The 12500-nt window shown below is 55.2% G+C and overlaps 3 non-coding genes across 3 annotated transcripts in view; 1 reads left to right on the top strand and 2 right to left on the bottom strand.

The window, feature by feature from the left end:
- The window catches only part of LOC139053140 (5.8S ribosomal RNA), a 153-nt gene extending 99 nt beyond the window's left edge, over window positions 1-54 (bottom strand). Inside the window, exon 1 of the ribosomal RNA XR_011510242.1 lies at window positions 1-54. This exon is cut by the window's left edge and continues 99 nt beyond it. This is a non-coding gene — a ribosomal RNA (5.8S ribosomal RNA).
- A 1237-nt stretch (window positions 55-1291) lies between these two features.
- On the bottom strand, window positions 1292-3106 carry LOC139053192 (small subunit ribosomal RNA). The gene has a single exon (XR_011510289.1). It is a non-coding gene; the product is annotated as a small subunit ribosomal RNA (ribosomal RNA).
- Window positions 3107-8452: 5346 nt separating this feature from the next.
- On the top strand, window positions 8453-8644 carry LOC139053173 (U2 spliceosomal RNA). Its single transcript, XR_011510270.1, has one exon. It is a non-coding gene; the product is annotated as a U2 spliceosomal RNA (small nuclear RNA).
- The last annotated feature ends 3856 nt before the right edge of the window (window positions 8645-12500 follow it).

Genomic DNA, 12500 nt, shown 5'->3' on the forward strand with positions numbered 1-12500 from the left:
AGCTGGCTGCGTTCTTCATCGACCCGAGAACCGAGTGATCCACCGCTTAGAGTCGTGAAAAATAGTTTGTTCAATTCAGTACAGTACAACCAGTGTTTCAGGCACGTGGCGTCTCCCTGTGTGTGGTTTCGAAGAGCGCCTTTCGGCGTGCGCTACTCCTGTTTCGCTCTTTCGTTCGGCGGTCACGCGTTTCCGCATGACCGCTGCTGATCCAACAGCCTACTCGAGACGAAAGACAAGAGCTTGGCGCGCGCGTACTCGCGCAGCTCTCCAAAGCCACTCGGCCAGTGCCAGGGACGGCTCTCTGCGCCGGAGCCACAACAAGTCTACTTGAGGCGGAAGACGAAGCCAGCAAGGGCCTGGCCGCAAGTGCGTTCGAATACGGGATTACAGTCCCTCGTCTGTCCGTACTTCCTCTTTCGACGTGCGGCGCCTTCCCAAAGCGCACAAGTCCGCAAACCGCAGAACGCTTCCGACGTAGCAAAGCCGCGTTTCCTTCGGTACTTCGCAGCAACGCCGCCTTTCCCTCGGCGGCGGGCAAATAGCCTGCAGACGTCGTCGCATTGAACCGCGAACTCGACACCTCGCGCGTCACGAGCGGGAGCCGACCGGCAGCCTCCGGCCCTTTCGGGCGCGGTGGAATTTGCCGCGGAGGACGGGAGAGTGCTTTAGGCCACGGTTCCTTCCGTACTTGGCAGCCGCACCCTCAATACCGCCGGTTCCATGACCGACCGAGCGCCGCACCGTTCCTTTAGTACTTGGGCAGCAACAAAGTCGGGTCGTTACTCCACACTCGCCGCAGGAAGCGACCGGCAGCCGCCAGCCTTTTCAGACTCGGCAGCGTTTGCCGCGGAGGACGGGAGAGCGCTCGCACCACGGTTCCGTGTGTACTAAGCGGCAGCGGCATTAGCTCTCGACCGTCAGTTCCTTGACCGACCGCACGCTTCGCCGTTCCCCTCGTACTGGGCAAGAGCAGCAGGTCGGGTCGTCTTACTCCCATTCCGCGCAAGAGTGCCGAGGCGGACTTCAGAAAGCCCACCCAACAGTGTGCGTTACGCCGTTTCTACCCGCGGGCGCGGCCAAGCCAACCGTCCAAGGTTGCAGCCGGCGTCCACTGGGCGCAACAAATTTGGCACGGGGCGCCCTTCGAAATTCGGGCAATCCCCGGCATGTTCGGGTATAGCCGTCCCCGCGTCCAAGCGGGGCCAGCGGCGGAAAGCGTCGGGCGCAGCGAGCTGCTTCACCCACACGGGGTAGAAACAATGGCGCTCGTCACCCTCGAACAATCCGGTAATGATCCTTCCGCAGGTTCACCTACGGAAACCTTGTTACGACTTTTACTTCCTCTAAATGATCAAGTTTGGTCATCTTTCCAACAGACCGGCGCAACCGAAAGGCCGCGCCGGACATCGGTCCGAAGACCTCACTAAATCATTCAATCGGTAGTAGCGACGGGCGGTGTGTACAAAGGGCAGGGACGTAATCAACGCGAGCTTATGACTCGCGCTTACTGGGAATTCCTCGTTCAAGGGGAACAATTGCAAGCCCCTATCCCAATCACGAAAGAAGTTCCACGGGTTACCCAGTCTTTTCAGACAGGGATAAAGACACGCTGCTTCCTTCAGTGTAGCGCGCGTGCGGCCCCGGACATCTAAGGGCATCACAGACCTGTTATTGCTCTGTTTCGTGCGGCTAGGAGCCGCTTGTCCCTCTAAGAAGGTTGTAAGGTGCTGGGAACCCCGCACCTATTTAATAGGCTAGAGTCTCGTTCGTTATCGGAATTAACCAGACAAATCGCTCCACCAACTAAGAACGGCCATGCACCACCATCCACCGAATCAAGAAAGAGCTCTCAATCTGTCAATCCTCCCAGTGTCCGGGCCGGGTAAGTTTTCCCGTGTTGAGTCAAATTAAGCCGCAGGCTCCACTCCTGGTGGTGCCCTTCCGTCAATTCCTTTAAGTTTCAGCTTTGCAACCATACTTCCCCCGGAACCCAAACACTTTGGTTTCCCGGAAGCTGCCCGCCGAGTCATTTGAGTAACTCAGGCGGATCGCTGGTTGGCATCGTTTATGGTCAGAACTAGGGCGGTATCTGATCGCCTTCGAACCTCTGACTTTCGTTCTTGATCAAAGAAAACATTCTTGGCAAATGCTTTCGCAGTAGTTCGTCTTGCGACGGTCCAAGAATTTCACCTCTAGCGCCGCAATACGAATGCCCCCGTCTGTCCCTCTTAATCATTACCTCGTATTCCAAAAACCAACAGAACAGAAACGAGGTCTTGTTCTATTATTCCATGCAAGTTTATTCAGGCGACTCGCCTGCGTTGAGCACTCTAATTTTTTCAAAGTAAAAGCACCGGCCTTCTCGAGGCACACAATGAAGTGCACCAAGAAAGGACCGGCATGATGTTCAGTCCGAGCCGTCGCATCGGGTAGATGCACTACTCGTCTGGAACTGAGATCCAACTACGAGCTTTTTAACCGCAGCAGCTTTAGTATACGCTATTGGAGCTGGAATTACCGCGGCTGCTGGCACCAGACTTGCCCTCCAATTGATCCTCGTTAAAGGATTTAGAGTGTACTCATTTCAATTACGGGGCCTCAAAAGAGTCCCGTATTGTTATTTTTCGTCACTACCTCCCCGTGCCGGGAGTGGGTAATTTGCGCGCCTGCTGCCTTCCTTGGATGTGGTAGCCGTTTCTCAGGCTCCCTCTCCGGAATCGAACCCTGATTCTCCGTTACCCGTAACAACCATGGTAAGCAAGTAACCTACCATCGAAAGTTGATAAGGCAGACACTTGAAAGAAACGTCGCCGGCTCGTGGCCATGCGATCAGCACAAAGTTATCCAGAGTCACCACACAATACGGGCCGAAACCCGATCGATCTTGGTCTAATAAAAGCACCCGTCGCCCAAAGGGCTTCAGGCTCACTGCATGTATTAGCTCTAGAATTGCCACAGTTATCCAAGTAGGAAGAAACGATCTAAGGAACCATAACTGATTTAATGAGCCATTCGCGGTTTCGCCTTATTTCGGCATGTACTTAGACATGCATGGCTTAATCTTTGAGACAAGCATATGATTACTGGCAGGATCAACCAGGTAATCGTTCAACTGCGCGTCCCGCCTGTCAAGCAGGCCGGACGCCGTTTTTGCGATGCCGAGGCCACCTTCAGGCGCCCCAGCACGCTTCGTTCTTGCAAAGAGTAGCACTTTGCACAGTCCGAGACGACGGCGTTCGAGCTCGCTACGGCGCCCTCCCCGAAGGGCCGGGTATCGCCACGCGGCAAGAAGCACGCAACATTCTCGATAGACTGGTTGTGTCGACTCGATCACGGCTTGCGGTTTCTCTTGAGCCCGCAGCACAGGTGGACCGACCGACACTTGCAACGTAGCCGAGACGGCAAAGCCGCCAGGCGACGGGTCACGCCCGCGCCTTCGGCGCTTTCGCATTTGACTCGTCCGAGGACGATGCGGAACACAACTCGATATCGTGGAGAAAGCGTCGTCCGACAACCAGCCCCTAACGCATCAAGCGGATGAGGCTGCAGACGTCAGCTGTGGGATCCACGGGAGCGATACCGGGGACACGCTTGACGGGCACGAAGCCCGCCGCATATCAAACACCCAGGTCGCTTTTGGGGGCGACTGCTCTCTGGGACCCCCATATAATAGCAGCGATAAGTTCCCAAATCTCCATGGGGCCGTACTCGTGCCACTTTCGACGAGCGTTTGGCGAAAATCGTGCCGCCTCGCAGCGCCGCGAGCGAGATGGAAAGCTTACGTCGGCAGCGCAATGCCGAAGTCGTGAAAGCGCAGCGCGTCGACCGAATGCGCGAACGGCAATCTCTCGCCTATGGACAGCGCGGTTTCCAGAACAATCGCCTTTCTGTGCCCCTACGGGGCCGCACGCTAGCGCGGCCCTTTCGCCGTTTCCGAGCACGAGTGCGACCGGCGCGGGCGGCGTGCTCGACACCCCGGCTGACGCCGTTTCGGACTTTGTCTCTTCGCGCGCTCGCGCCAACGCCGCGGCAAAACGACGACCTCTGCGCGGTTCTTTCCCGGTTCCCGGCGTGCTATAGTGCAGCCAGCCGGACGGTGGCGACGACTCAGTCGCGGCCGTGCGGTGGCTTGTACGCCAAAGTTGCGTGACGGGCGTCGAGCTCCCGCCGCGGCCCGGCTCAGGTGGTTTCGGACTTCTGTCTCTTCCGAGCGCTCGCGTCGTCGTGGGCACGATTCTCGAGTGCGGAGCGGTGCGCGGACACCACCACGAACACGCGCAAGCCGAAAACGGCACTACGGTACAACGTCGGCCAGGGCGGTACGGCCCCCTTATATGAGCAGCGATAAGTGACCAGATCTCCACGGGGCCGTACTCGTGCGACAAGGCGGCGTACTGCGCCGAGCCGAGCGCCAATATTTGGCCTTGGCACGGCCGATTTGAGCTCTCGCGATCGCCGCGGTACCGCCGCTCACCGATTCAAGGCACGCTAGCGCGGCCCCTTCGCCATTTTTCGAGTAAGAGTGCGAAAAGCGCGCGCGGCGTGCTCGTCGCCCCGGCTGACGTAGTCTCGGACTTAGTCTCGCTCACGCCGCCCCGGCTGACGTCGTCTCGGACTTAGTCGCGCTCACACCGCCCCGGCTCACGTGGTTTCGGACTTCCGTCTCTTCCGAGCGCTCGCGTCGTCGTGGGCACGATTCTCGAGTGCGGAGCGGTGCGCGGACACCACCACGAACACGCGCAAGCCGAAAATGGCACTACGGTACAACGTCGGCCAGGGCGGTACGGCCCCCTTATATGAGCAGCGATAAGTGACCAGATCTCCACGGGGCCGTACTCGTGCGACAAGGCGGCGTACTGCGCCGAGCCGAGCGCCAATATTTGGCCTTGGCACGGCCGATTTGAGCTCTCGCGATCGCCGCGGTACCGCCGCTCACCGATTCAAGGCACGCTAGCGCGGCCCCTTCGCCATTTTTCGAGTAAGAGTGCGAAAAGCGCGCGCGGCGTGCTCGTCGCCCCGGCTGACGTAGTCTCGGACTTAGTCTCGCTCACGCCGCCCCGGCTGACGTCGTCTCGGACTTAGTCGCGCTCACACCGCCCCGGCTCACGTGGTTTCGGACTTTCGTCTCTTCCGAGCGCTCGCGTCGTCGTGGGCACGATTCTCGAGTGCGGAGCGGTGCGCGGACACCACCACGAACACGCGCAAGCCGAAAACGGCACTACGGTACAACGTCGGCCAGGGCGGTACGGCCCCTTATAAGAGCAGCGATAAGTGACCAGACCTCCACGGGGCCGTACTCGTGCGACAAGGCGGCGTACTGCGCCGAGCCGAGCGCCAATATTTGGCTTTGGCACGGCCGATTTGAGCTCTCGCGATCGCCGCGGTACCGCCGCTCACCGATTCAAGGCACGCTAGCGCGGCCCCTTCGCCATTTTTCGAGTAAGAGTGGGAAAAGCGCGCGCGGCGTGCTCGACGCCCCGGCTGACGTCGTCTCGGACTTGGTCGACGCCCCGGCTGACGTAGTCTCGGACTTAGTCTCGCTCACGCCGCCCCGGCTGACGTCGTCTCGGACTTAGTCGCGCTCACACCGCCCCGGCTCACGTGGTTTCGGACTTTCGTCTCTTCCGAGCGCTCGCGTCGTCGTGGGCACGATTCTCGAGTGCGGAGCGGTGCGCGGACACCACCACGAACACGCGCAAGCCGAAAACGGCACTACGGTACAACGTCGGCCAGGGCGGTACGGCCCCTTATAAGAGCAGCGATAAGTGACCAGACCTCCACGGGGCCGTACTCGTGCGACAAGGCGGCGTACTGCGCCGAGCCGAGCGCCAATATTTGGCTTTGGCACGGCCGATTTGAGCTCTCGCGATCGCCGCGGTACCGCCGCTCACCGATTCAAGGCACGCTAGCGCGGCCCCTTCGCCATTTTTCGAGTAAGAGTGGGAAAAGCGCGCGCGGCGTGCTCGACGCCCCGGCTGACGTCGTCTCGGACTTGGTCGACGCCCCGGCTGACGTAGTCTCGGACTTAGTCTCGCTCACGCCGCCCCGGCTGACGTCGTCTCGGACTTAGTCGCGCTCACACCGCCCCGGCTCACGTGGTTTCGGACTTGCGTCTCTTCCGAGCGCTCGCGTCGTCGTGGGCACGATTCTCGAGTGCGGAGCGGTGCGCGGACACCACCACGAACACGCGCAAGCCGAAAACGGCACTACGGTACAACGTCGGCCAGGGCGGTACGGCCCCTTATAAGAGCAGCGATAAGTGACCAGACCTCCACGGGGCCGTACTCGTGCGACAAGGCGGCGTACTGCGCCGAGCCGAGCGCCAATATTTGGCCTTGGCACGGCCGATTTGAGCTCTCGCGATCGCCGCGGTACCGCCGCTCACCGATTCAAGGCACGCTAGCGCGGCCCCTTCGCCATTTTTCGAGTAAGAGTGGGAAAAGCGACCGCGGCGTGCTCGACGCCCCGGCTGACGTCGTCTCGGACTTAGTCGACGCCCCGGCTGACGTAGTCTCGGACTTGGTCTCGCTCACGCCGCCCCGGCTGACGTAGTCTCGGACTTGGTCTCGCTCACGCCGCCCCGGCTGACGTCGTCTCGGACTTAGTCGCGCTCACACCGCCCCGGCTCACGTGGCTTCGGACTTGGTCTCTTCGAGCGCTCGCAGCCAGGTCGGGGCCGACGCCGACGTCTGCGTGGGGCTTCAACGATTCCCGGCGCGACGCAATGCAACTGCGCGCAGGATGCCAGCGACTCCGCCGTGGCCGTGCGGCGGTGTACACGCAGAAGTTTCGTGAAGGGGTATCGAGCTCCCGCCGCCCCGGCGGACGTGGTTTCGGACTTTAGCGCTCGCAGCGATCTCGCGGCGATCGCTGACGTCTGCGCGGTTTCAGGTGTGCTACGATGCAGCAGTCTGCCGCACGACAATTTACGGAAGCGAGTGCATTCCGCCCCGGCGGACGCGGCAGCGGACTTTGTGCCTGCGGGAGTGCTCTTGTTGCTGTAAAATTTGAACGGGTGCAGCTGCGCGAAGCAAGTGTACACATTTTCTCTCTCTCTCTCTCTCTCTCTGCCTCTGAGGCGACTGTAATTTTAATTTAAATGCAATTGGAGGCGGGAGCAACCTGATGAGAGTAGGCGGACTTCGGCACACCTTGTAGTTTAGAAATTGTTTTCAAGCTTTGAGGACATACACAATCGCGCCATCTGCTTTCCCCGTCTCTTTGGCACTTCATAGTGTGTGCAGCATGCTCTGCATTCCAAAGAAACGCGCCTGTTTCTCCCCCTCTCTCACGTTCTTCTTGTCTTTCTTGCTGCTCTTGTGAGAAGTTGCTATGCTCTTTACTCGCTGTAAAATAGAATGCTTGCGCGAGCCAACAACTTGCGTGTCTTTCTTTTTTTTTGTTGTTGTTGTTTTTTTCTCTCTTCCCAAGACGTTTCTGCCATTATTCACTAGCTCTCGTTCTTAGTATGCAACGGAGCGTTAGCTCGCGCCATCTACCTTTCTTTCTGTATGGCGAAGGCCGTAGGTTTTCCTAGTTCCGCACACAGATGGCGCGGATGCGTTTTCGCGCCAGTTTCGAACGACCTCGCTGTACACATGTTTCTCATTTAAAAGTTTCAAAGGGGCTTGCGAAAGGGCGTGGTCCTTTTTTCTTGCGCAAGGCTGAGCTTTCCAGCTGTGCTTAAGCTATGCTAGCATGTGTGCGTATGTGTGTGTGTGTGTGTGTGTGTGTGTGCGTGCGCGCGCGCGCGTGCGTGCGCGTGCATATGTGTGCGTGTGTGTGTATACACGCACACGGTAAAGATGATGGGGTAGCGCTATTTCTTTCTTTCTTTCTTTCTTTTTTAACAACACCTGTGCTCCACATGGCGATCTTCCTGCCCTCTATGTTTCCGGTTGGAAGGAGTGCGCAGCCTTTTCTATATTTATTTATTTTTTTTTTTTCATTCTCTTTCATTCGTACATGAGGCGCGCTACCTAATTCTAGCGGTCGAATCGACACGTTGCAATCCGTCCCGGCCTGTGCCGTATGAAAACTTTCAGTGGGCCTTGCGGTAAATAAAAGGAAATGAGGGAAATGCGCGTAGTGTATTACACTTGCGCACGGGCTTGAAACGAAGGCCTCAAAGAAAGCCGCCTTGAGCGGTCGCATTCAGACGGAAGTAAGCATTCCCCTTGCGCGTGTTTTCCGCTCGCCTGTTCCGTTTTCTACGAGGTTGCCTTCGTTGGTTTTGCCTTGCGAACAAGCTTGCGCTCGGGTCTCGTTTCTACGCGACGGCGTTTCGTTAACAGTGAAAGACTGAGGCGTCGCGAGTTGATTCGCGAGATAGAGAGCATAGAGTCTCTAGACGGGCTGGGTTTTATAAGATTGCCCACGCTGTTGCTGAGGTTACCAATGTCGCCAGGGCACCCACAAGGCAGTGGTACAATGGAGTGAAGTGAAAGACATCGCTTCTCGGCCTTTTGGCTAAGATCAAAGTGTAGTATCTGTTCTTATCAGCTTAATATCTGATACGGGTTCTATATGGACCCACGATATTAAACCTATTTTTGGAAGTTGGCGGAGTGCTTGAAGCCTGCTTCACCTCCGCCGCAGGTCGGCCCGGTATTGCACTACCTCCGGGATCGGCCCCCGCTCACTTAGGTGAGACTTCATTCAATCAAAATGAAGAACACAAGCTCGAAGCGAGCACTCACGTGACACGCACCATTCCCATACTATACGCAACGATGCCGGTGTTTCTGAACGATTGTCTGCTGTAATGAGCCACTTGGGGGGGGGGGGGGGGGGGAAGGGTGATTAGCCGTGGGTTTTGCAATCAATGTAAGTCCCACTCAAAGCCAACACTGCATTTTGGAGTTCACTATCGCTTTGATCCGTAAACGACAGCAAGCTCGCCCTGCGAAAATCCGCTGCCCTAGTGGAAGAAAGGTTCCCTATGAAACAAAAATGGAGTGCCCGATTTCCGGCAACATTTTCGCTGCAGTGGGACCGAGCGCCTCGAAAACAAACTTGTCGTATGGCCAAGTGTGGCGAAATATATTCAAGGGTTCAGAGGTGCCTCAGCTTTCCAACCTGTATGTTATGAATACCTGTTGCTACCTTTTCGTCATCATCATCCTGCTGGCTACGACCACTGCAGGGCAAAGACCTCTCCCATTATTCTCCAAGCACCCCGGTCACGTGTAAGCCCGGTCACGGTCGCCGTCTAGTGCCTGCGCCCTTCCTAATCTAATCTGCCCTCCTAAATTTCCGCCACCCCGTGCTACGCTTCCCTTCTCTTGGAATTCAGTCGGTAACCCTTAATTGATGATCTTCCCCCCACATTGCATGCCCTGCGCACGCCCATTTCTTTTTCTTGGTTTAAACTAAGGTGTCATTAGCTCGCGTTTGTTCGCTCACCCCCCGAATCTGCTCTATTCTTATCCCCCGTAGCGCTACACCCATCATTCTTCTTTCCAAAGCTCGTCGCGTCGCCCTCAGTTACCCTTCGGTAATCCTTAAGGTCCTTCGTTGCGGCACTCGCGGCATCTTTCTCATTTAAATAAGGCTATTTCGTTCAGTTTTGGGGGAAAACTCAATGAGCTAGGCGCGATTGTGTCCCCGGCGCCGCTCTCAACAAGATGGCGGCGCCCAGGCTTTTTGCCTGGTGGTTCGGCTTGACGCAGAACACGCCTGCAGGGCAGTGAAGCCGCATTGAAGGGGCAACGAGCGGCGCAGTGAAGCGCATGCTCGGGCGAAAAACGCGAACATCAGCCAAAAATACAACCAAATGGCCAAATACGAATTTCCGTTATGGGAAATTGGAGTTCAGTTGGCGCGTTGCGCTCGCCTAAGGTAAAGAACATAAATGCGAGTGCCACATCAGCCAAGTCAATGCTGAGGATCGCGTATCATTTCTTATTTATTTTTCCCCTTGCCTCCTGGCCTGCGTGGCCCTAGCGCGCATGCCCACGAAAGTAATGCAATAAGGAAAACGCGAAATCATGCGGTGACGGCTGTATCATATCCATTGTGCGTGCTTTGTTCTTTTTGGACTACAGTGGTGTGCGTTATGAGAAAGTTTCAGTGACCAGCGAACCTATATTTAGAACCACATTTACGGTTACTGCTAACAAGCTGCGGGTAGGTGTTTTTTTTTTCTTTCTTTCTTTTTTTCGCTACCAACGATGGGTTATCGCAACCGCGATCGGTTGTGCTAGACGCGTTCTTGCCAAACGTTGGCTCTATACGCGACCCGTGACGCGTGGTCGGCACATTCAAGCAGTCCATTGCAAACCGTTCCAAGAAGAAGGATGCTAGCTCCACGTTCCGCCGGGAGCGCTAGTTCGAAGATTGTACTTTTAGACCCTCGAGGAAGCACCGCCATCCCACGTTTTCTATAACGCGCTAAGACTCAGAGCGACAGCGACCACTTGTCTTTGTCAATATCTCGGACACACTTTTTTTTTTTTCTTTAATCCAGATCGTCAGACGAGCCCGCGTTCACGCGCACTCGCTCTCTCCGATAAGCAGGGTAGCTCGGTTGGGGTGTTGTAGGGCCTCGCGCATGCGCTGCTGAGTTCGTCGCTTCGCCGGCCGGTCGACGCTGGCGCGGTACTGGTAATCAACTTCGACGGGCATGGTGAAACGTCACTGTGAAACGTCACGACTAGCAATGCAATGTGTTTGCGAGCAATCGGAGAAATGAGAGAGCCCCTGTAGATTAGTGGAAACGTTCCTCCAAGTATTACGTTTGCAATTTGCGCCTACGAACATGAACTAGACAAAGGAAATGATCTGTAGCCGCCTTCACTTCATAAAATTCCCGTACGAAGAAATTTGCGTGCGCACGTGATCTCCCGCATGAAACCAGACGATAGGTTAATTTTAGCCGTTCATTTCGATTTGCCGAATGTAAACCGGAACACTTTCTCCACGCGCTCTTGAGGTTTGAATGACAATCAATGACATGCTTTTTTTATATATTTTTGTTTGTTCTATCTGGAACCAAAAGAATTCAGAACGCCATTTCAATCTTAGATTCGATTCACGCCTTGCGTTACGTCACCCCTGGCATATCTGATGAACACGCTCTGCTGTTAAGCTTCATGATCACGGCATTAAAAGTCGCCACTTCCCGAACGTTTATCGAGCCGATGATGAACCGTATGCTGGATTCTTATTGTAATGAGTTTATAGAAAGTTTTATACTTCTATGGCTAGCTTCAAGGAAAGGAAAAACATCGCTCAGCATTGTATAACGCATAACAACAACAACGAAAAATCTGCAGGTTATTCATACTACAATGAGAACACTAGGAATACTGAAAAAGATGAAATCTAGACATGCTGCAAGGAGCCAACAAATGCAATTGAACCAACGAACTGAACTGCAATTATTTCATCAAGACATGCCCCGAAAAAACGTGGCCACTATCAATGCTCATTTCAAAGCTGTTTTTTTTTTTTTTGTTTGTGACGGATAATAATTATCTTCCCAATGGCTGATGTGAAAATTTCAGAGCGCGGCATTTTCGAAATCTCAAGGCCCCGGCTGCTTTCTCTCTTCTTTAAATATGTTCCGGGTGGCAGATGGAGAAAAGTTTCGCGCACATAATTTAAAAGCCTGTAGCTGATTTTCTTGAAGAACACAAAGTGCTGACAGACCACCAAACAAGACAAAATTGAATCGGTATTACGCGCGATGATTTCGCACCGCAGTAACAAAAGGGTAACAAGCGGACGTTCATTTCGTGGTGTGTATTTCACGTCTCTCACAATAATAATAAAAAGAATGCTACTGCATAAATTAGCTTTTCCCAAACTGGATGGTTTCGATCAGCTTCCTTAAATTGAGTTGGCGTTGATTGAGCAGGTGCGGGCCTCGGTTGTTTAAGATTTTTGTAAATGGCATCATTACTGGATAGATGCGGACGTCTGCGTGATGTGTGAAACTCGCTTGAGGATCAAGGGAGAACCCCCCCCCCAAAAAAAATCATGTCATGGTGACACAAGTGGCACATGAGTACTGTTATCGGGAGGAAAAAAAAAAAAGGAAAACCGGCACGTACTAGGGAGACACTCCTCTTACACGTGAAGCTCCAAACAAATTGTTTTTCTTGAGACGCTCTATAAAGCTCCTCAAACGCAGCACCCGTACACGAAGACAAATGTCCAAACTGGAAAGAAAGCACGAAATTCGCGGCGCCCGTTTGCTGTGAAACAACGGGCAACATTACGCAAAGTCCGCTACCACGTCAGCCGGGGCGGCCGCACCCCGCCCGCGGTTGAGCCATATATGGCTGCACGCGCAAAGTCCGCTACCACGTCAGCCGGGGCGGCCGCACCCCGCCCGCGGTTGAGCCATATATGGGGACTGAACATCAGGCTGCACGCGCAAAGTCCGCTACCACGTCAGCCGGGGCGGCCGCGCTTAAGCCTAAAAAATGCTCGGCGCTTAAGCCAGGTAGCGAGCAAAAATGCCCGGCGCTTAAACCGCCGGATTGTTGCTG

Source organism: Dermacentor albipictus, unplaced genomic scaffold (assembly GCF_038994185.2).
Source record: "Dermacentor albipictus isolate Rhodes 1998 colony unplaced genomic scaffold, USDA_Dalb.pri_finalv2 scaffold_75, whole genome shotgun sequence".
In the NCBI taxonomy this organism is placed as follows: Eukaryota; Metazoa; Arthropoda; class Arachnida; order Ixodida; family Ixodidae; genus Dermacentor; species Dermacentor albipictus.